General features: G+C 43.2%; 1 long non-coding RNA gene across 1 annotated transcript in view; it reads right to left on the bottom strand.

Annotated features, from left to right (window-relative positions):
* Nucleotides 1-502: 502 nt before the first annotated feature.
* The window catches only part of LOC148115075 (uncharacterized), a 31,963-nt gene continuing 11,155 nt past the window's right edge, over nt 503-21,310 (bottom strand). Inside the window, exon 2 of the long non-coding RNA XR_015732106.1 lies at nt 503-2,424. This is a non-coding gene — a long non-coding RNA (uncharacterized LOC148115075). The remainder of the gene's footprint in view (nt 2,425-21,310) is intronic.

Raw genomic sequence — 21,310 nt, 5'->3', positions numbered from 1 at the left:
CGATCTTGAGAGTTTCATTGGGCTATCAAGGAAGAAATGTGGCATGAAACCTACATCTTTAATGGAAAGTACAATAAATCTGAGGAAGAGATGTGTACATCATGTTTTCAGCACACTTCCAGATTAAGACGGCCAACGAATTAAAGTGAGTTGCAAACGTATTCACCTTTCAAGAGATTATTTTGAGGAATAATTTGCATTAATCGAGGCATTTCAAATACCATGACCTATAGCCTTTTACTGGAGAAAATTTGGAGGCCCTTTAGCCCCTTCCCCCCACAGCAGTTTTGGGTAGATTGAAGGCGGCCTCCACCTCTCCAGACATCCTGCTGGGGGCAGGGAGTACTGTAAAAATGGTCTGTCTCTTTCATCGAAGAGAACTTTTGCAGGATCTGAATTCTTTATGATGAGAAAGAGCCCTTTTATTTTCATAATGACATGTCTGAGTCTGACCCAATAAGTTCAGTTATTAATAACTTAATTCAATTAATTTAAATAGGTCTTAATAAAAAAACCAATGATTTTATTCTTAGATAAACAGTAATAATTGTTACATTTTGGAACCTGACTCCCCTTTCCTGAAACTAGTATCTGAATGCACACATACTTCTCCATGCCAACAAATAGTATATTAGAGAACAGATGGCACCGGGAAAGGAAAATTCACAGCAGTTCCTCTTCTATTAATTGACACTTTCTTTCTTCAGATAGTATAGTATACATTTAAACAAGGTTCCAAATCAAATGCAACAAGAAAAAGTATTTGTTCTCAACATTTGGCCCTCGGGCTAAGAACAGTTATTACAATTCATAAAATGTCTGAATGTTATGCATATTTACTCAGAAGCAAATCCAACTGAATTTAATGTGGGCTGCAAGAAAGGATTGGAATCTGAAATGCTGCCCTAAGGTTCTTGGTTGAACAAAATAAAACAGTTTTTGAAAGGAAAGTGGCCAGCAAGTTTTCCAAAAACTTTGAAGGAAGACCCAGCAGGAATCAATTATTCACATGTCAAAATATTATTTATTAGGAATACATATTAGTAAGTGCAATTAATGGAAACTGAGTAGGAGAAGGAAGAAACAGCTTTGATCTTTAATACTAACTTAAATCATCCACATTTGGCTTATTTGAATGTGCTCCTTTAAGAGAGAAAATATCACTTAATGTTACACGGATTTCTGCTAATAGATACATAGCAGTGACTGAGGAAAGAGAACAGCTACTAAGGGGGAAAAAATCCCAGATGAGTTAGCAGGCAGCAAAACCATAACACAACAGCAACAACAGCCAAATAATGCAGGAAGGAGTGGAAATTCATTTAACTTCTCAAGAAAACTATGAGACGCTTGGCTTTAAGCAGTAAATTAAGAAAAATAATGGGAAAGGGGGGAGATGGAGAAATCCCTGCAAATAAAAGGGAAAACACAAGACTTGCCAAAGAAATGTGTCAATGGCATTGTGGCAAGTGCCTCAAACTCACGCTCAGTCTTTTACAGTTATTGCAGGGAAGGGAGGGAGGGAGGGAGGGAGGGAGGGTTTTGTAACTGATGTATAAAGGACTCCTCAAACTGACAGGAAAAAACTTTTTTAAAATAACAAAGAAAAGATAGAAAAGATTCAATTTTAGGATAATTGCTTATTTGATTTTTTAAAATGTATTCAGTATGTCTGCTCTAATCCAGTAGAGTCCAAGGAATTTAACAACATACATATAACAATAAGTTAATACTAGGGAAGAATAATGCAGTACCTTAAAAATACAGTCTGTTAAAGAGGCATCTTCTTAAAGAGGCAATTCCTTTCATAGCCAAGGTACTCCTTTGCCTGGTCCTTCCAGGGACCATTTCTGATGGGGGAAAATATTTACAGGAGTTTGCCTCAAGTAAAAGAGTGCCTTAAAAGTATGCCCAGTGCCAAAGAAAGAAAGTGTGGTAAATCACTGAATACAAACCCAGAATCAAATTGCAGTATTGCAATGACAATAAAATGTAAAAACAGAAGCTCTGAATGTGATAGAAATGTGTCTCTAGGACTAGAGTCAATATTTTCAAGGATAAGGGTCTTCAGAATAACCCTATACAATATAGGCTTTTGCTGGAACTTGGGTGGACCTGATAACTCCTGAATGTGGATTGGCTCCCAGTCCGGTACAACGAGGATGTGCCTCGTTGTCCAGCACAAATGAGGCACATCCTGTCATCACTTGGAGTTCCTGAGGGAGATTTTTTTTTTTAAAAAAAAGAAGCTATTAATAAAATTACAGTTTGGAGATTTCCTGGGAATTGGAAGAATTTCTTGTCATGTGGTCAAGCATAGCAAGGGAGACAAAGTTACCCATATTAAGTCTTATTCACTCTGGATGTGACACTAGAACAGCAGACAGCATTTGGTGAACTAGAGGGCTGAGATTCAAGCTGATCCTGTAAAAGAAGGAGAGAATAGAAAAATAAACTTTATTTCTGCCCCAACAGATGAGAATATTAGGATTCTGAAGCATGTGCTGTTGTTAAATTTCATTTATTCCCAGTGCTTTCACATCCCATAACAATGAGTTTTGGTTTTCATCCACAAGGAAGGATGTTGACCATTTGCAAACTCAAAAGTGTTTGCAAACTCAAAGTTATCCAGCAAATTAATTTCACTTTTTTTAACTTGAACAGATGCAGAGATTGCTGTAAAAGCATTGTAACAATGTCCTACTGACTACTGCTGCACCTGTTGTCTTCCTGCTAACTAGATTCCTTTGATAACTGCGTTGGTGCATACCTCTATGAAACAAATCCAGAGAGTGCAATGCATGACTACTTCTTCTCCCTGGCAACGTCTGCCAACCAAGGTGCCAATTAGTGCCAATTGCATTAGAGCACTTGACAAAATAGATACCTATCAAATTACAAACAGAATTGAAAGTCTCCAAGTGATTTCACAAGGGTCACTGAAAAGCAATTGGATGATAATAATTTTTTAGTCACTACCTACTCTGGCTGTAATCAAACTAGTGACCTAGAGGTGAAAGGCTATATATCCTATTACCAATCAGCTAAATGTTCAGCTACCCTATTACTGCAATTTTAATTAACCAAGCCAATGACTTGAAAGTGGAGGGGAGGCAGGATGCATGTACAACCTGCCTGCTTTAGGTTTTCTTTGGTTTGGAGAGGAATCTCATCACCATCGGTATCTTGGACTTGGTTGGCCAAAGAAAAGCATCAAGCTCTAAATTGCCCAGGTTCACATATTCATGAAGAACAGAAGTATAGCTTGATAAAAGTTTTTGAACAGAAGCAATGGGGGCCTGCAGGGGAGTTGAAAGCCAAAGCATTCTTCATGATGCAGATTTACACTTAGATCGGATGTTATGATACATGGACTAATCTGTGTCCTTTGCATGATTTCATGACATATGCCCTCATTTAGACAATAGCACAGATTGTTATAGGTCAGTGTTTCTCAACCTTGGAAGCTTGAAGATGGGTGGACTTCAACCCCCAGCAACGCTGGCTGGGGGATCCTGGGAGTTGAAGTCCACCCATCTTCAAGCTACCAAGGTTGAGAAACACTGTTATAGGTAATGCTGCAACAGGGATTACTTCTTTATGAGCAGAAATTGGGAAGGGACCGATGTTGAGCAGTGTTATAATGAAGGAGGTGCCATCTGTAATTTGGGAGGCAATTTCAGAAGTCCCTGCAAGAAAATCATTCAGATCTTCAGCAAGTGCCCGCTGTCCTTCCTGGCAGATTGTTTGGGGGAGGAGGAAAAAAGAGGCATCAAAAAAGAAAAAGGAGAAAAAGAAAGAGATTTAGGAGAAGAGGACAAGTCACTCCCATGACTTGTCCTCTTCTCTTACTTGGCATGCTAGCTTTCTGCAGCCTTCCACAGGGCTGTACAATGTACACCCTTGTTAAGGCAGCAAAATAGAGTGGTTTGTCTTGCAGCTGCCATTTTATCCCCATCCAAGAACAGGCGAGGGCAAATGGCGGATGCTTCCAGGTTGTCACCATTTGGCCCAGGGACAAACCACTCAGTTTTACTGCCTTAATGAGGTTGCACAGAACTGCAGAAAGCTTTGCTAGCAAAGCAGAATGGGTCACTTTGTCCCTTGGTTGCATGATAGCTGCCATGTTTCCAGCAGCCAAATTATATTCTGGTGGCTGTAAATATCTCTGCCACTTCCAGAATTGCACCACATGGATATGTGATGGAGCAATCTGTTCTAGCACTCTGGAAGGCCTTGGGGCTTTTCAAAAGATAAGTGAGAAGTGTGATTGGCCTGGTGGGGTGTGAATCAGGTTTAAGCCTTGGGAGGACCAAGTGGGAGTGAGGAAAGGCCTGTGAAGACCCAAGGGGCAGGAAGCAGAGCACGGGGTGTCTTGGAGGCGAGAGACATTGGGAGGGTCAGGGCAGGTGGACCTGTGCCTAAGCTAGGCCTCCAAGGACCTCCCCCCTGAGGCACCCCATGCTCCACTTAATGATTTACATGTTTGCTTAACTGGGGAGAGCAGGGTTTGCTAAGTAAGATGTTTCACTTAACAGCCATCACAAAATGCGATGATAATGGACAGGCTACATCATGGTCATATCTTGAGCACTACCTGTACACAATTATTTTTCTGGGCTTTCTGGAATCTGGTAATGAATTATCAAGACAGGATTTGCTTGTATGTTTTAATTCAATTTCTCTTAGTTTACCCACATACACATACACACTTGGCACATTTTTGTTTCCTCCATACTGAAACCTAAACGACCACACATTTGACGCCCAAGACTGAAGTAACAAGAATGGGAGAAAACAACCTTCCATGCCAAATCATACCCGTGGACGCTGATCTAACTTTTAGCAACTGGGAGAGCCAGTTTGAGGTAGTGGTTAAGGCATCATGCTAAAAACCAGGAGACTGTGAGTTCTACTCTTGCCTTAAATATGAAGCCAGCAGATCAGTCATTCCCTCTCAGCCCTAGGAAGGAGGCAATGGCAAACCACTTCCAAAGTCTTTCCAAGAAAACTGAAGGGACTTATCCAAGCAGCAGTAAAAAAAATTGATGTGAAACTTGAGGAGAGGAGAGGAGAGGAGAGGAAAAGAAAAGAAAGGAAAAGAAAAGAAAAGAAAAGGAAAGGAAAGAAAAGAAAAGAAAGGAAAAACAAAGCCGTGGAGGAACCTTTCAGAATGATCCCATCTGAATGACCAGTGAGGTTCCTGGAAGTTCTGCCAAAAGGAGGTCAGGAAGAACTTTTCCATTAATAAAAATATGACACAACATGCTTCTCTTTGGCATAGATTTTATAGTATATAACAAAATGGACAAACTTTTATGGGAAATTTGATATATTGTTATTAAATATATATCTAATACATTTATGTGAATTATATGAATTTAACATGTTAAGTTTAATTAATTTTTGCATACCCTTTTGCTTTTCTTATGTTTGTTATTGTGATATAACTTACAAATCAACTACATTATGTACTGGATAGCTGAATATTACCATTTTTAAAATTCTTGCTCATTGCTTTACATATTTGTTTAACAATTTCAATAACAACATTCCATTTTTAACTGATTGTTGAATTTTAATTGAACTTCTTCCTGTTTAAAAAATAGATTCTGAAGAGGGAGTGGCTTTTTTTCTCCCCAAAGTGATGAACTGATCTGGATACGTTTAGACATGCAAAGCTTGGAAATGAATTATATGAATTGTACATATTCCATATTGCATTGCATTGGAAATCTGAGTTGTATTATTTTGGATACTTAATTTTCACACAACAAAGAAGCATCTTGGAACCAATGTTCGTGAAAACAAGGATTTACTGCAAACAAAAATTTAATAACACATTATTTTGTGTCTTTTTCCCCATACAGCATGCCACTTCATGTAACTGTTTAGATTTAAATGTCGCCTTTCTTATTCTATCATTAACACATGTCTGGCTGGGATAGAACATTGAAAAAGTAAATGTGCCTCAAAATGCAAATACTGTTTATATAGAGGCTACATGCTTTGAAAAGCATATTATCTTGTTTTCCCAGGCTTTTATCAGTGTAATGTTATGTGTTTACTCAGAAGTAAGATTACTTCTTATTGAGATGTTTAAGATTCTTAAACATAGATTAGTTTGTATAAGATTGCAGTCTACATGAATTTAAAGCTCGCGAAAGCTAACATGATAATCAGAGTAATAGAACACTTATTTCTATAGATTAAACAACGTGGTAAAGGATTGCTTATATTTATATTTTCTGATTTTAGAACAACCATAATCAGAATGAATGACCTAATTTAACACAGTCACAGCAAAAATGTGTAATTTGTTAAAGGCTAACATGTATGGCATTGACTTTCATGGAAACACAATCAAAGAAAGTCCATCCCCTACATCTGATTTTGGTCTGGGAGTTAGCAATGTGAAGGCTTGTAGTTACTATGGGGAGTCCTTGACTTATGACCATTTGTTTAATCACAATTCAAAGTTCTGATGCCTTGGGAAAAGTGATTTACAACTCATCTGTAAAGTTATGATTGTTGCACACCCAACCTCACCCTGTCACGTTTGGATACTTGCTAACTGACTCACATTTACAACAGTCACAATGTCTTGCAGCCAAGTGACAGTAAATTGCAATCTTCCCAACTAGCTTCTGACAAGCAGAGTCAATTGGGGAAGCCGGATTTACCTAATGACTTAATAAGACACTTATTTTCTATGGCAGGGTTGATATTCACTTACCTTCACTACCAGTTCACAAATGGGAACGTGTGTTTGCACTCGCTCGCTTTGCTTGCATGTGCCACCTCTGCGCATGCGCAGGACCTTCTGGGCATGCACAGAGCATCAAAAACCACATTCAGATGAACAGGTAAGAGCTTTAATGCTCCCCCTTCCAATTCACAGGCACCCTCCAAAACTGTCCTCAAATTTAAACAGAACATTTGCTTAATTCTGAGTACACCTTTCCACATGCTCTGGAGCAGTAGTGGGTTTCAATTTAGTTTGCTACCAGTTTGCTCATGTGCGCGCATGTGCATGCACAGAAGCATCCGGGTGGGTGGGCGGAGCCTCCCACCGCTGCTGCTACCAGTTCACCTGATCCAGGTGAACCGGTAGCAACCCACCACTGCTCTGGTGCTATAATGCAACTGGGTACCAGATTGAATGAAGAGCTATTGACTTGAAGCATATGCCTCCTGGCTGAATACATGAAGGTTGGTAACAATGTCAGAAGGGCATTCAGGAAAATGGCAGAAGAGAGTTTGCCTCCTCAGTTCAATGGCTTCTTCCCATTCCTTCTCTTATTAAGCACTAATAGACCGTGTAACCATTTACTTTTAGGCCCTGTGGACGGATAACATCCACATTGTAAAAAACAATTAAGTGTGCAGAAACAGTTGGGTGGTTCTTTGGATATCTGTTGATTTTATTTTTATTACTCTATATAGCTTTGGAATCTTTATTTTCAAAAACACATAGCCATAATGAAATTCTAGGATGAAACTTATTACAAATTTGCAATATACACTTTTCTGTTTGAGATGTAAATGTTGACACCTTACATTATGCTCAGTATCATGGAGCAAATTCATTGCAGTTTCTTATTGTACATTCCTGTTGGATGAAATTACATATGTTTTTGTTGCTAAGCTGTTGATGGACTGATTAATGACTTAAGGGGAGTATTGAGTTTTATCCTGAGTGTTTAAAGAAGGATGGAAAGTATGTAGTGCAAAAACAATCTTTTTTTTTCTAAGTCCCACTTCTATCATACTTATCTTTTCTGCTGGATATACAAAATGTCAAAATATGCTTTTTCTCTGCTCTTTACCCTAATTGGAAAATTCTGCTTGGCAATTTGAATCCATTTTTCACTGTCTTTTATTAACATCTTACAACTATTCTTTAATTGATTATGATTATCACTTGAAGCTTTCTTATTATCTTTAGCAAATACCCCAAGATTTCCACAGGATTAAAAAGTAAATACTCTTAATGGGAAGGTAACTGACTGTCAATAAATTGTAATTTCAAAACTGTGGCCCTTTTCAAAGTTTAACCCTGAACATGTGTAAACATGTGCTTTTCTTCTGCCCTCAGAGACCACAAGAAACTTTTCCACCACGGAATCCAGAAAGATAATTCCCAGAAGGGTTGGGAAGAAGGGCCAATAGTAAAATATTGTGGGAGCTGTAGTACACATCAGAAAAGATTCTATTGTAACCATCTTGTATCTTATTTAAGCAAGTCATACCAAATGTAAAATTTAAAAGCAAGGGATAGGCTAAATATGAATGAAAGCTGGCTAAGTTTTTGTTCATGTAGTTGTTTGCTTCTCTGTGCAGTAATCATTTATTTTGTTAGAGTAAAAGGCCTGAAGGAAAAAAAAGTTGAAACTCAGTCAAATCACAATATTATTTTTAAATCCTAACACTAATTCAGGTTAAATACTAAAATAGCATTGGCCTGTTCATTTCAATGCAGATTATATCAAGGCAATCCTACCATGAACCAAGGAGAGGCAACCAACTGAAGTAGCATATGTTGGTCTTCATTAAAGGAGTGGAATTAAAGACATTCCTTTCTTATGATTTAGGAAATTAGGAGCATTCCTGGTTTAATTCTTGTTTGTTGCTATAAGAGGAAAAGCCTTACAGCCCTATAATATGGATTTAGATGTAGCTGAGAACAAATTAACAACTGATATTGCTTTAATTTCTCTGAGAGAATTGGAATTAAATCTCTGTGTGTGAGTAGGCTGTGGCTAGATATGGCTATGTTTATTTTGAATATAAATCATCCTTATAACCCCCAAAATCATCAATACAGATTGTTGATATATCTTATGAAAATTCAATTTCATTATTAGATCTAGAAGAATTTAGGGTCATATAGAGCTGGAATTTTATTTTTCTGCCTAATATTTTTTTTAATCCAATGTGCCAGGCCAATGTCTATTTTAGCTAGTATTAAGAACTTAGGATGCTGCCTCCTACTGAATTAAACCAGAATCCATGACCAATGCTGTTGATTGGCTGTGAATTTCCATTGTTTGAGATAGGAAGTCTCCACAGCATTAATGGAAATTGCAGGAATTGATCGTAACTGATTTTACATGCAAAGTTTGTGCTCTATGTTGGAGTTACAGCTGTCTTGGAAACACTGAGTCAAGGAATTCACTCAGGCCTGACTGGGAGAAATCTTTCTCAGACTTCCTTCTGTTTTGCCTTTCTTTCTCTTTCTCTTGTTGTTGTCATTTTAACAAGTGCAAACACACCCTTTACTTTTGGCCCATAACCTATGTTTGCTGTTCCCATGATCCTGTTCCCAGTCCATAAAAAAAACCTTGAATCGTCATTAGTCATACTTTCTCCAATTAGAATCATAAGGTTAGAAGGGATCTTCTAGTATGATATTCTGCCCGGTGCAGGAATCCTCATACTATTTTAGACAAAAGGCTATCAGGCTATTACTTGAAAACCTCCAGTGATGGAGCACCATACCTTCAGGAGGTAGGCTGTTCCATTGCTCAATAGCTCTCACAGTCAGAAATTCCTCCTTAGTTTCCTCCTGAATCTTTCACTGTAAAGCTTGCACCAACTGGTTGTTGCCTTATTCTCAGATGCTCTGGAGAATAAATCTATGCCTTCTTCCCTGTGACATCCCTTCATCCCTTCCTATATTAGAAGACTATCACATATCATGTGTCCTCTGAGCCTCTGAGTGTCCTCTGTCTTCTTTAAACTGAACATACCAACTTCTGGTCCCAGTGACTGACCCAGATCGGATCCTAAACATACCAAGTTCCTTTAATCATTCTTTGTAGGATTTAGCCTTACACCATCTTTGCTGTGCTTCTCTGTGCTCTTGCCAACTCCTTAGCATTTTTTAAAAATAGGGAGCCCTCAGGTTACGAGAGCAATTGGGACCAAGAATGTCTGTGGCTAAGTAATGCAGTCATAAAGTGCAATGTCATGTGACTGCATCACCTACCAACCCACGTGTCCCTGTTGTTATCGTAACTCCGGGATACACAAGTCACTAAGTGAGGACTTCACACGATCATGCTGTGGGTAGAAGTGGGAGTCCCAGGCAAGCAGGCTGGTGGGTAACAGCATCAGTTGTGTGTGTGTGTGTGTATGTGTGTGGGGGGCACGTTCTGCAGGCAGATGCTATAGAGTGATAAAGCAGAAGTTGGAGCAACTTGTGACCTTCTGCTGGTTTCCCCACTGACTGCTTATGAGACGCCAGCAGGGAAGGCCACAAATGGCAATCATGTCATGAGAGATGCTGCAATTGTCATAATTGCAAGCTGATTGCCAAGCGCCTGAATCATGATTATGAGATCACAAAAATACTGTGATAGCTACAACTTCACAGACTGGTCATAAATGTCTTATTCCATTCCATCATAACTTTGAATAGCCACTAAATGAGTAGTCATAACACGAAGACTACCTGTATTATTAAATCAATATCACCCCAGCTTCTTGGTGCATAGAATTGGTAACGCTTTACCATTCATTTATCTTAGAGATGAAATTAACTGATCTGTGCTGGATGTGATCATAGGGAGATTTTTTTAAAGGGCCAGTTTAAGTTGCAACATATGAAACTGTTGGGTGCCCCAGAAAAGTGAGGGGCTCTAAGCACAGTAGCAAGCTGAAGGGTTATGGCTGAGCAAGGAAAAGTCCAGTGTTGCCTTCCCTTGTCACTCCAACCCCAAAGGGAGAACTTGCCATTTTGCTCCTATCTCCTTTCAGATGGAAAATGGAATCTTAAATGCTCTTCATTATGTCAGTGGGAAAACAAGTGAACTGCTGCTTGGAATGGGCAAGGAGAAGGTAAAGCCAGAACTTAACCAATTTAAAAGAATTTAAGTCTCCAGGACCAGATAGATTAGATCCCAGGATATTGAACAAATTAGAAGCAGTCACAGAACAACTCTCAGTGGTCTCTGAGAACTCTGAAGGACTGGCGAGGTCTCAGAAGACTGACGGGAAGCCAAATGTTATCCCTACCTTCACAAAAGGGGAGCAAGGAGAACCCAGGAAACCACAAACCTGCCAGCTTGACATTTAAACCGAACAAGGTCTTCAGATGAATTATCAAGCAGCATATGCGTGAGGACTTGGATAGGCATGCTGCAATTAACATCATGGGTTTGTCACCAATAAATCATGCCGGGCTAATCTTGTTTCCTTTGATGGCATTACTAGCTTAGCAGATCAGGATAATGCACAGGCATAGCATATGAGAAACACCACCATATCTATGTCGGGAACTGTGTGAATGAGGAAAGCAGCGTCCTGCCATTACAATGAGCCCTGAATGTTACCTCCAGTGGAACCCAAGGTCACAGAAAGAAGAATTGTAACCTTTAGCAGACTTCACATTGCACAGGGGTCTCCAACCTTGGCAACTTTAAGCCTGGTGGACTTCAACTCCCAGAATTCCCCCAGTTTGCTGGCTGGGGAATTGTGGGAGTTGAAGTCCACCAGGCTTAAAGTTGCCAAGGTTGGAGACCCCAGCTTTAAAGCATACAATGGGGTTTGGTCTGGGCTTAGCTTGGTGGGGTGGATCCACGCAGGTGGTTTCTACTTTTCTTCCATTCGCCCCCCATGAACTGCAAAAGACAAAAGGGGCACCACCAATTCTTGGCTGCCTCTCCTAGCCTGCAAACCGTTTCAGCCACAGCAAGCAGTGCTCCCCAAAACAGAGCCCGGTCGGAGCGCAGCTTGAGGGGTTCCGGGGACACCCTCCCTGTCCAAGGCTGGCGCTGCAACCTTCGGGGATCCAGGCTCTGGCCAGGCCCCGGAGCGCCTTTCTCTTGCCTTTCTTTCCTTTCCCCCGGGCCGCCCGGATAGAGACGAATACAAAATCGATAGAAGACTCTCTGTTTGGTTTGGCAAAAGTGAGTAATTTCGTTAGAAAACGATGAAATTCAACCCCGAAGGATTCCGCCCAAATATTTAGTTAAAGTAACCCTGTGGGTTAATAAACTAAACAGAGAGGCAGCCCCAGCAAACCTGCCGCAATGAAAACCAGCCTGAGTAAACGAAGGGAAGTTTATAAGAAGCCGGGAGGAGGCGGCGGCGCGGCAGGCAAGGTTAATGGGAAGCAGGTGAGAGGCGGCGGGGGAGGCGCCACCTCCCAGGCGCGGCCAGGTTCACACCAGCCGCCCCAGATTCCGCAGCCGCTGCCCGGAACCCCCAGCCCACCCGCTTCCCTGGCTTCGCCCGGTTCGATCCGGGCGATGCCCTGGAAAACGGCGGACCACGAGGAAAAACCCCTCCTGATCAACAGCCGCTGCAACCTGGTTTTAGGGTCGCAAAAGGAGCGCTGGGGAAAGATCGCCCCATCCGGACGGTTAAATCTCCCTTCCTGCCAAAGTTTCTTTTGCTTATTGGTACCGAAAAAGTATACGGCTCAAAAAAAATAAAGGGAATCCAAGCAGAAGACATCCGAGATCTGAATGAATGAAATAGCCTTATGAAATACTTTGTTCTTTACATACAGTAGTTTATACACTGCTCAAACAACTAAAGGGAACACAAAACTACTGTATGTAAAGAACAAAGTATTTAATAAGGCTATTTCATTCATTCAGATCTCGGATGTCTTCTGCTTGGGTTCCCTTTATTTTTTTGAGCGGTGTATTTCTCGCTCGCAGACCAAATGCAAAGGGCTTTTCCGTTCCTTGCCCCCATTCCCAGGACTGTATGCAAAAGTGATCTGGGCCCTTTAGGGTCGTTTTACTAGCAAAGCGATTGAAATGAGGGCTGGCCCGATTCTTAAAGGGAGGAGAAGTCAATATCAATGGAATAAATGGGACACGGTGCACGAAGCGCTGCTTTCCCTTCTGTCTTCCTTTTGTGCAGGCATACTTGTTGACTGCGTTTCGCAGATTTCTCAATTATTATTTTTTTTTGCCCCAAATTGAAGGTTTATGGCAATTCTGCGTGGAAGAAGTCTACAGGCGCCCTATTTCCAACAGCATTTTCTCCCTAGTAATATATACTGCTCAAAAAAATAAAGGGAACCCAAGCAGAAGACATCCGAGATCTGAATGAATGAAATAGCCTTATTAAATACTTTGTTCTTTACATGCAGTAGTTTATACACTGCTCAAACAACTAAAGGGAACACAAAACTACTGTATGTAACGAACAAAGTATTTAATAAGGCTATTTCATTCATTCAGATCTCGGATGTCTTCTGCTTGGGTTCCCTTTATTTTTTTGAGCAGTGTATATTTTTTAAATTAAGGTATGTTTTTTGTGGGGTGTTTTTTACGAAATGCTTATCTCATACTTAATAGATTACGGTATGTAGTATAAACATAACTTTTATATCCCCCGAGAAACCAAAAAATTCACCTGACTCGATTTATAAATGCAGTTACGGTGTTTTGAAATCGAAGGCTGGGGAACAGAAGAACCAACTCAGTGAAAAGTGGAGCCGACTAACCTTTCCCATTAGCGCTCCTATCTCCTCTTTGCTCCGGGTCGTAGATCCAGGATAATGTGCTGCTCCTCCCAAATGCAAGAAGTAGAGCCGCTTCCGGTGATGGCATTAATCAGAGCCAGTTGGGTCTAGTTAGTAAGGCATCAGGCTAGAAACCAGGGGACTGTGAGCAGGGGTGAAATCCAGCTGGTTCTAACAGCTTCTGGAGAACCGGTAGCGGAAATTTTGAGTAGTTTGGAGACCTGGAAAATATCACCTCTGGCTGGCCCGAGACTGGGATGGGAATTGAGATTTTGCAATATCCTTCCCCCAGGAGTGGGGAGGGAATGCAGATTTTGCAGTGTCCTTCCCCTGCCACACCTACCAAGCCACGCCCACCAAGCAACACCATACCCACCAAGCCACGCCCACAGAACCGGTAGTAAAAAAATTTGGATTTCACCACTGACTGTGAGTTATAGTCCCGCTTTCGGCATGACAGCCGGCTTGTTGACTTTGGGCGAGTCACTCTTTCGCAGCCCATCCCACCGCACAAGGTTGTTGTCGTGGGGAAAATAGGAGGAGGGAACATCTTGTGTGTTCGCTGCCTTGAGTTATTTATAAAAACAAAGATCGGTGTGTGTGTGTGTGTGTAAATACGACTCTCGTGAAATGACCCTCTTGATGGAGCCCCTCCACTGCAACGCTAACAAGGAAGATTTCCCTCCCTTCCCAAACCAAAACCATTTTTTCTTTAACCAGTTAGCATCGGAGGTAGGAAGATTCATTTTCTCCCTTGATCGGGATTTTCCAGGTTTCTGATAGAAGCCACGTTAAACAGGCGGAAGATCCTATTCCAGATGCCACTTGCTTTTCTCTTCCAGATAAACTGGTATTGACGGTACTAAAGTGGGAATTGTGGGGCGACTGAGCTGGGATGAAAACTCAAATTATTTTCTACTTCTTCACTTTAGGGCAGTGTTTCTCAACCTTGGAAGCTTGAAGATGGGTGGACTTCAACTCCCAGATTCTGGGAGTTGAAGTCCACCCATCTTCAAGCTACCAAGGTTGAGAAACACTGCTTTAGGGGGTTCTCGGGCTTCCTCGGAGGGAACAAATAAAAGTATGGGCTCCGCTCGGGCTTTGCACTGAAGGCCGCGTTCCCTACCGAAATAGGCCGAGCTAGTACGAAACGATTAATCTTCGCTTTTATCCAGCGTAAATTAAATTAACTGGAATGAATGGTTCCACCTGAGGATCTGTTGATTTCTTTGTCCGCTAAAATGTCCCAAATTGAATGGCAATATTGGCAGGACTTTAGGGTTGCTTCTGAACCCGAAGCGTGGGGTGTGTGTGTGTGTGTGGCTTGGAACTCTTGTTGATCCTCGGCCCACACAACTCGCCTCGTTTTGCGTCTTGTTGGAAGGATTTCACGGGTGGATCTGATTCCGCCTTACCCTGATTTCTGATATTCTCGGGGCATCGCTTCCGCTCCCCCTTTTCAGTCTGGGGGAGTCTTCGTGAGTAGATGGCAGATTTCCTCTCTCGAAACCTGGTCCCTCTAGAGAACCGGGGGGGGGGAAGGGTTAATGGATTTGGTGCGAAGGGAAGTGTTTGATTTCGCACTGAAAGAGGGCAGCCAGGAAAACCCTTGGCTGGAGCTGCATCAGAAAGCCCACCCACCCACCCACGGTTTAAATCAGAGACTTCGCGGAGGCGGCGATACCCGGCATTCTCTCACAGAATTGGCAAAGTTTGCCAATATTTCCAATTAATTGACTTCCGAAGTTCAAGGGTTAAGGAGTTAGAGCGCAATGCGATCCTTTTCTTTCCATTTCAAATGGCGGTGGGGAAGATGAGCGCCGCCGATTAATTCGCATCGAATCGGGGCTGGGGGATCGAGTGGTGGTTGGAGATGGTGGCTTTTCGATCTTTTTTCCCCCCTTCACCCCTAAGAAACGGGACATAAACGTCCTTTCTAGCCTAATGGCAAGTAAGGAACAAGTAGGGGAACATTCAGTGGTCTCCGGTACCAAGGAAAGTAATCGAGAGTGACTTTCAAACCAAGTGTCAAGGGGGAGATCAAACAGGGGACGTTGAGCAGGACCGGAGTTAGGATGGGGTGGGGTGAATTATTTGCCGTCCTCACCAGGGGTGAAATCCAGCAGGTTCTGACAGGTTCTGGAGAACCGGTAGCGGAAATTTTGAGTAGTTCGGAGAACCGGTAAATGCTGGCCCCAGAGTGGGGTGGGAATGGAGATTTTGCAATAGCCTTCCCCCAGAAATAGGGAGGGAATGGGATTTTGCAGTACCTTCCCCTGGAGTGGGGTGGGAATGGAGGTTTTGCAATATCCTTCCCCTGCCATGCCACCAAACCACGCCACCAAGCCACGCCCACAGAACCGGTAGTAAAAAAATTGGATTTCACCACTGGTCCTCACCCTTCTTCCACTTAGAAGGGGGAGCAATTGTGAAAGTAGTACCGTACTGTAGTACTACTATGGTACGGTAGTACCGTTAGTATTTATTTATTTATTTTATTAGTTCAATTTATATGCCGCCCTCCTCCGAAGACTCAGGGTGGCTTACAATGCACTAAAGCAATAGCCTTCATTCTTTTGTATATACCTGCTTATTAGGGCTTTTTGGCCCCCCATAAGCGGTGTTTCTACAAAGTTAGCTTATTGCCCCCACAATCCGGGTCCTCAATTTACCTACCTCGGAAGGATGGAAGGCTGAGTCAACCTTGAGCCTGCTGAGATTTGAACTGGCACTAATTGCAGGCTAAGTGCTACATAACAGCACTTAGTCCGCTGCACCACCAAGGCTAGTAGTACCGGTAATAATGCTTTAGAGAACAAGCGATCCAAGGATCGTCAAAATTTCAGACCGCCTCGACCCAAGGCCTTTGGGCTGCCCCCCCCAGCAGGACCTGGACCTTGAGAAGCGTTGCTCGGGAGGGCTGGAAGACAGGTTCAGCGCCTACCCATTTTTCCCCTTGGCAGGACGGGGTCTTAAGGGCGGGACTCGGAATCCCCACTGAAGGTCGTTAGCTCGGCCAGCCAGTCTCTTGTCTGGGCCGAACCTTCCTCGCGGGATTGTTGTTGTGGACATAACGTGTGTGGGCCTTGTGCTGGTCGGGGGAAAGCGCGATCTAAAGGACTGCTGGGGGCATTCCTAGCCTTCTGTTTGCAACGGGGTTGTGTGCCTGCGTGTGTGACTGAGGAAGGAAGGAGGGGGGGCTGTTTGGGGAGGACGCCACCCACAGAGCCAGAAGGCGGGGGGAGGGGGAGGAGGGTAAAGAAAGCAACGTGGAGGAACGGGGCAAAACGCGGGACATTTATCTCTCAATTGCCCGACAAGACAAAGCGGACTTAAGAGGCGTTTGAAAAGAATGCGCCCTGAATGGTTACTATTCAATTTGTCCTTTATTCCCCGCTGGTCCTGGAATTGAGATCAGAAGAAAAAGTGAAACCACATGCCCGGGGTCAGCGGGATCAGGGAACCACCGCAGACAGCAAAGGCGCGGGGAGCTTGGAAGGGGACGCCGAGCAGAAACCCGGCCTGCCATCCATCGCCTGCGCCCCGTTAGAGGAGATGCGGCGCGCAAAACCCGCTGCCCTGAGCCCCGAGGCGCGGCCTGCCAATCGGTCCGACTCGACTGGGCTAAGTAGCGATCCGCCTCCCCGTTTTTCTCCACCCAAAAGGGCCTGCAGGATGTGGTCAAAAAAGTCAAGATGGAAGTCGAAGGTCCGCTGGTTTTTACGTGCATCGGAAGCCGCTTCGATCGCCCCGTTGGGGCCGCCATCCTGAGTTTTTTTGACCAGACCTGCGGATACCTCCACGCAGGGAGGCAGCAGTAAGAGACCTGCGGGATTCGTGTCAAGGGAGACCGTCCCGAATGCAGCCTCCCGAATCCAGAGCTAGTCACGAGACAACTCGGCAGTCGTTGAACTAGGCGCTTCTGTTCCAAACGGGTGAAATCCAGCAGGTTCTGACAGGTTCTGGTGAACCGGTAGCGGAAATTTTGAGCAGTTCGGAAAACCAGCAAATGCCACCTCTGGCTGGTCCCAGAGTAGGGTGGGAATGGAGATTTTGCAAAATCCTTCCCCCCAGGAGTGGGGAGGGAATGGAGATTTTGCAGTATCCTTCCCTGCCACGCCCACCAAGCCACGCCCACAGAACCGGTAGTAAAACAAAATGGATTTCACCACTGGTCCCAAACCCGATCCATTACGGGTTAGGATCCCTTTCTGCTACCCCCAATGAATTGAGCAGGTGCCCGCCACCTCCGTTTAACAGCAGGCCATTCAAGGAAAGCGCGGCGCGCCTCGGGACAGAATCCTGCGCAGGCAGACCGACTGCGCTCTCCCGCTGGAGCCGCCTTCGGGCGGAAAGAGCGCGCGGGAGCCTGGAGCGCAGTGGACGGGATCTTTCCCGAGGGATCGCGTGCTTTGTGCAGGGCGACAGAAGCGACCTTCCTTTAGTCCCGCCAGCGCCCTGAATCAACTGCTTTTGCCACCAAATGAGGAATTCTTCTTTTTGCAACTTCAGTATAGAAAGTTCGCAAGAAGTTTGCTTTTTCAAAGCTTTGCTTGAAGGAGCCCGCCTCCCCCAGAGCTCTTGGCCTCTTGAATTTTTGCCAAAACAGAAGCAAAGGCCCAAGAGCCCCGGCAGAATGAAATCTGGCGGGCCATATCTTGGGTACCAGGGCTAGGCCTTAATTAAAACGATGTTTCATGTTTGGATGGAGGATTGTTGAAAAGGTTCTTTAAAATCTTAAGGGATTTCTTTTGAACACTTAAGTAAAGATCCTTGGAAGCAATTTCGGCAGCATTTCATCACATTTGCTTGCAAGGAACTAAACATAATAAATGTCTGGTACGCACCCTTTAAGATTAACCAACTTTTATTTTTAAGGTATTAGCTTTCATAAGCTCAACTTAATCAGACATTAGATGATTGATGTAGAATTAAGATAGGTAGGGGGTGGGGGAGGGGAAGACAGGGTAGTACTAATGCAGATGAAGGTTTCATGAGAGACAGATTAAAAGCACTGAATCAATTAACAATTATAATATGTTAAAACCCAATTATGAATTCCTTCCTATAATGCCTGCAAGGAATTAAAATGATCCAGGTGACTGTAGTCAGCTGGGATGCCAGCCAAGCACAAATCAATTGCTTAGCTACAGCAAGGAATACTGCAGTCACAACTTTCAGAGACATCAGAGATGCTCTTTCCTACAATCCTATCAGTAATATCGAAGGAAGCATTAAAATGGGTATGCCTCTTCAACATAAAACAAGCATAGGAATGCTATCTTATTTATCTGTAGGACTAGAGGACTGTTGCCTCTGGCATATAGAGTTTTAACATTTTTAATTCTTATATGCTATTTTTATATTTTAAATTTTTATTCCACATCACCCAGTCTCTCTCTCTCTGATGGAGATGAGTGGTCAAAATGTGAAAAATAAATCCATAAGCCATTAAATATTAACATTCAAAATAATTAAGGAGAAACTACCTAACAGTGAGGACAATTAACCAATGGAATAGCTTGCTTTCAGAAGTTATAGGGGCTTCATCACTGGAGGTTTTTAAGGAAAGACTGGACAGTCATGTGTCTGAAATGGTATTGCTTGAGCAGGGAGTTGGACTAGAAGACCTCCAAGGACTCTTCCAGCTCTATTCTGACTGATTTTAATTGATGTATCCTGCTATGAGTTTTGTGCCAGACAGCACAACCAAATCTCAAAGAGGGAAACATGTCAAATGACTTTGAATGAAATCTGGACACATGGTTGCTCTGTTTGGGCTCAGGATACAGTCAAGTATAGAGTCCCCATGCAAATGAGAGCTGGAATAAGCGGAAAGGAATAAGGGAGTGGGGCTTACTCTCACTTCTGTTCCACATAGCATTAATTCAGACCTTCCTTTGGGAACAAAAAATTCCCACAAGCAAGAAGGGAACCTACAATTTAATTAATTAAACCTGGACTCCTGCCCTTGACTCTGGGCAGGTCACAAATCATAACATAAAAACCAGTACAAGCCCCAAACAAAACCCTAAAGCAATTTTTCCCAACTTGAACAACTTCCAGAGGTTTGGATTTCAGCTCCCAGAATTCCTAAGCCCATGGCTAAGAATTCTGGGAAATGCTTTACACATCTGAAAATTGCCTAAACTAAGGATACATTTCTCTCTCTCTCTCTCTCTCTCTCTCTCTCTCTCTCTCTCTCTCTCTCTCTTTGTATTTTATTTTAATTAACTGTGATTTCTGCATTTTACATGCTGGTCTATGACTGAATAAAGATTTAATTGATTGAAAGTAAGGATACATCTAAATAAAGATCAAGGATCGCCAAGGAGAAAAGGAAAATGTGGGCTAAGAACTGCAGAATGCCCATTCCTCCATGACACTACAATGACCTGGTGTTCCCTGTCCAGCTCTTTCTTCCATACAACACACTCATTATGCTCAGGTTCTCTCACCTGACTGCTTCCAAGGCAGATGTATTTATAGTAGAAACCAACATTAGCAGCTTTCTGTCCGTCCCACACACACCCCTTACCAAGAGGAAGAAGGTCCTCTGGTTGGGTTCCTCAGGGACTGGTTTCTTCAGAGCCTGCTCACCGCCACCTCTTTAAAAAAATTGGCTTTTCTTCCACCATGGAGGTGTTGAAACCTCTTGTCTGGCTTGTCAACAGCTGTTTTGCTCCTTGAAGAAAGACGTCAGGTTGAACTGAATTAATGCGCTGACAATGTAGAGAAAAAGACATTTCACACCTTGAAAGGGTTGGAAAAAGACAGGTGCTTTGGAATAGGATCTCCAAGCAGGTGCCCTCTGAAAATGCTAGCACCAAGCTCCCATAATCCTCAGGAGTACCAAACCTAAAGCCTGAGCGACTCCTGATAGATGGGATCCAGGGATTCGCTTGATGGTAAAGTCAACCAGCTAATGATGCCAACCCCAAAGGTGCTTTTTTCAAGAGGCAACTGGACTTTTTGGTGTTTCTCTGAAGACATTCCGCTTCTCATCCAAGAAACTTCTTCAGCTCTCAGATTTGAAGAATCTTCTTGGATGAAAAGTGAAATATCTTCAAGACAAACCAGAAAGTCCTGTTGCCTCTTGAAAAAGCAACTTTGCGACAACCATGACCTGGATGACTGAGAATCTTCAGAGACTTTTAGCAATGGTGCCAATCCTTTGGATTCTAGGCAGAAGGCCCAGACTGAATGTCATTTATTCTCTAGGATAGGAGTTGATTTCATATACAGTTATGTGTCAATTGCTAATTAAACTTCCACAGGATCCAGCTGAAAATAGCTTGTTTCATGTTTTCCTTTGGGCTGCTAAATTAAAATTTTTCTTTGTTTGAGGAATCCTTAACTGGAGCCTTTAGGGTGCAACCGAAAGCTCCCTCGAGATGCCCGATGCTCAGCTCTCCAACAACCTCGATCTCTTTTGTTATTACTACATCTAGCAAAGCTGAGAGAGCAACCGATCCTCTCCAAAGCGCTTGTACTGCTAACTCCGGAATCCTTTCGCTAGGCGCCTTTCTATCGATTCCAACAATTGCAATCCATTAAGTGACCGCCATATACTCGCAATGTGTGTGTGTTTGTGTGTGTGTGTGAAGAATATAACACCGAGGCACTTTACTGTCTATATATATCTGAGCGACGGACAGACAGCGCCTGTCGAAATCCTTGCCTCGTGCGGGGCCACGTGAGCACGCAAAAAGGCCTCAAACGCCGAGACGCAGCCGGACCCGCCTCCTCACGCCGAGCGCGCGCTGGGTTTCCAACGGACCATCGAGCGCGAGGAGGCGGGGAGGGGGCGGCCTCTCCTCGCGA

This window comes from Pantherophis guttatus, chromosome 2 (assembly GCF_059756535.1).
Source record: "Pantherophis guttatus breed Tessera chromosome 2, ASM5975653v1, whole genome shotgun sequence".
In the NCBI taxonomy this organism is placed as follows: domain Eukaryota; kingdom Metazoa; phylum Chordata; class Lepidosauria; order Squamata; family Colubridae; genus Pantherophis; species Pantherophis guttatus.
This window is presented reverse-complemented; position numbering and strand designations above follow the sequence as displayed.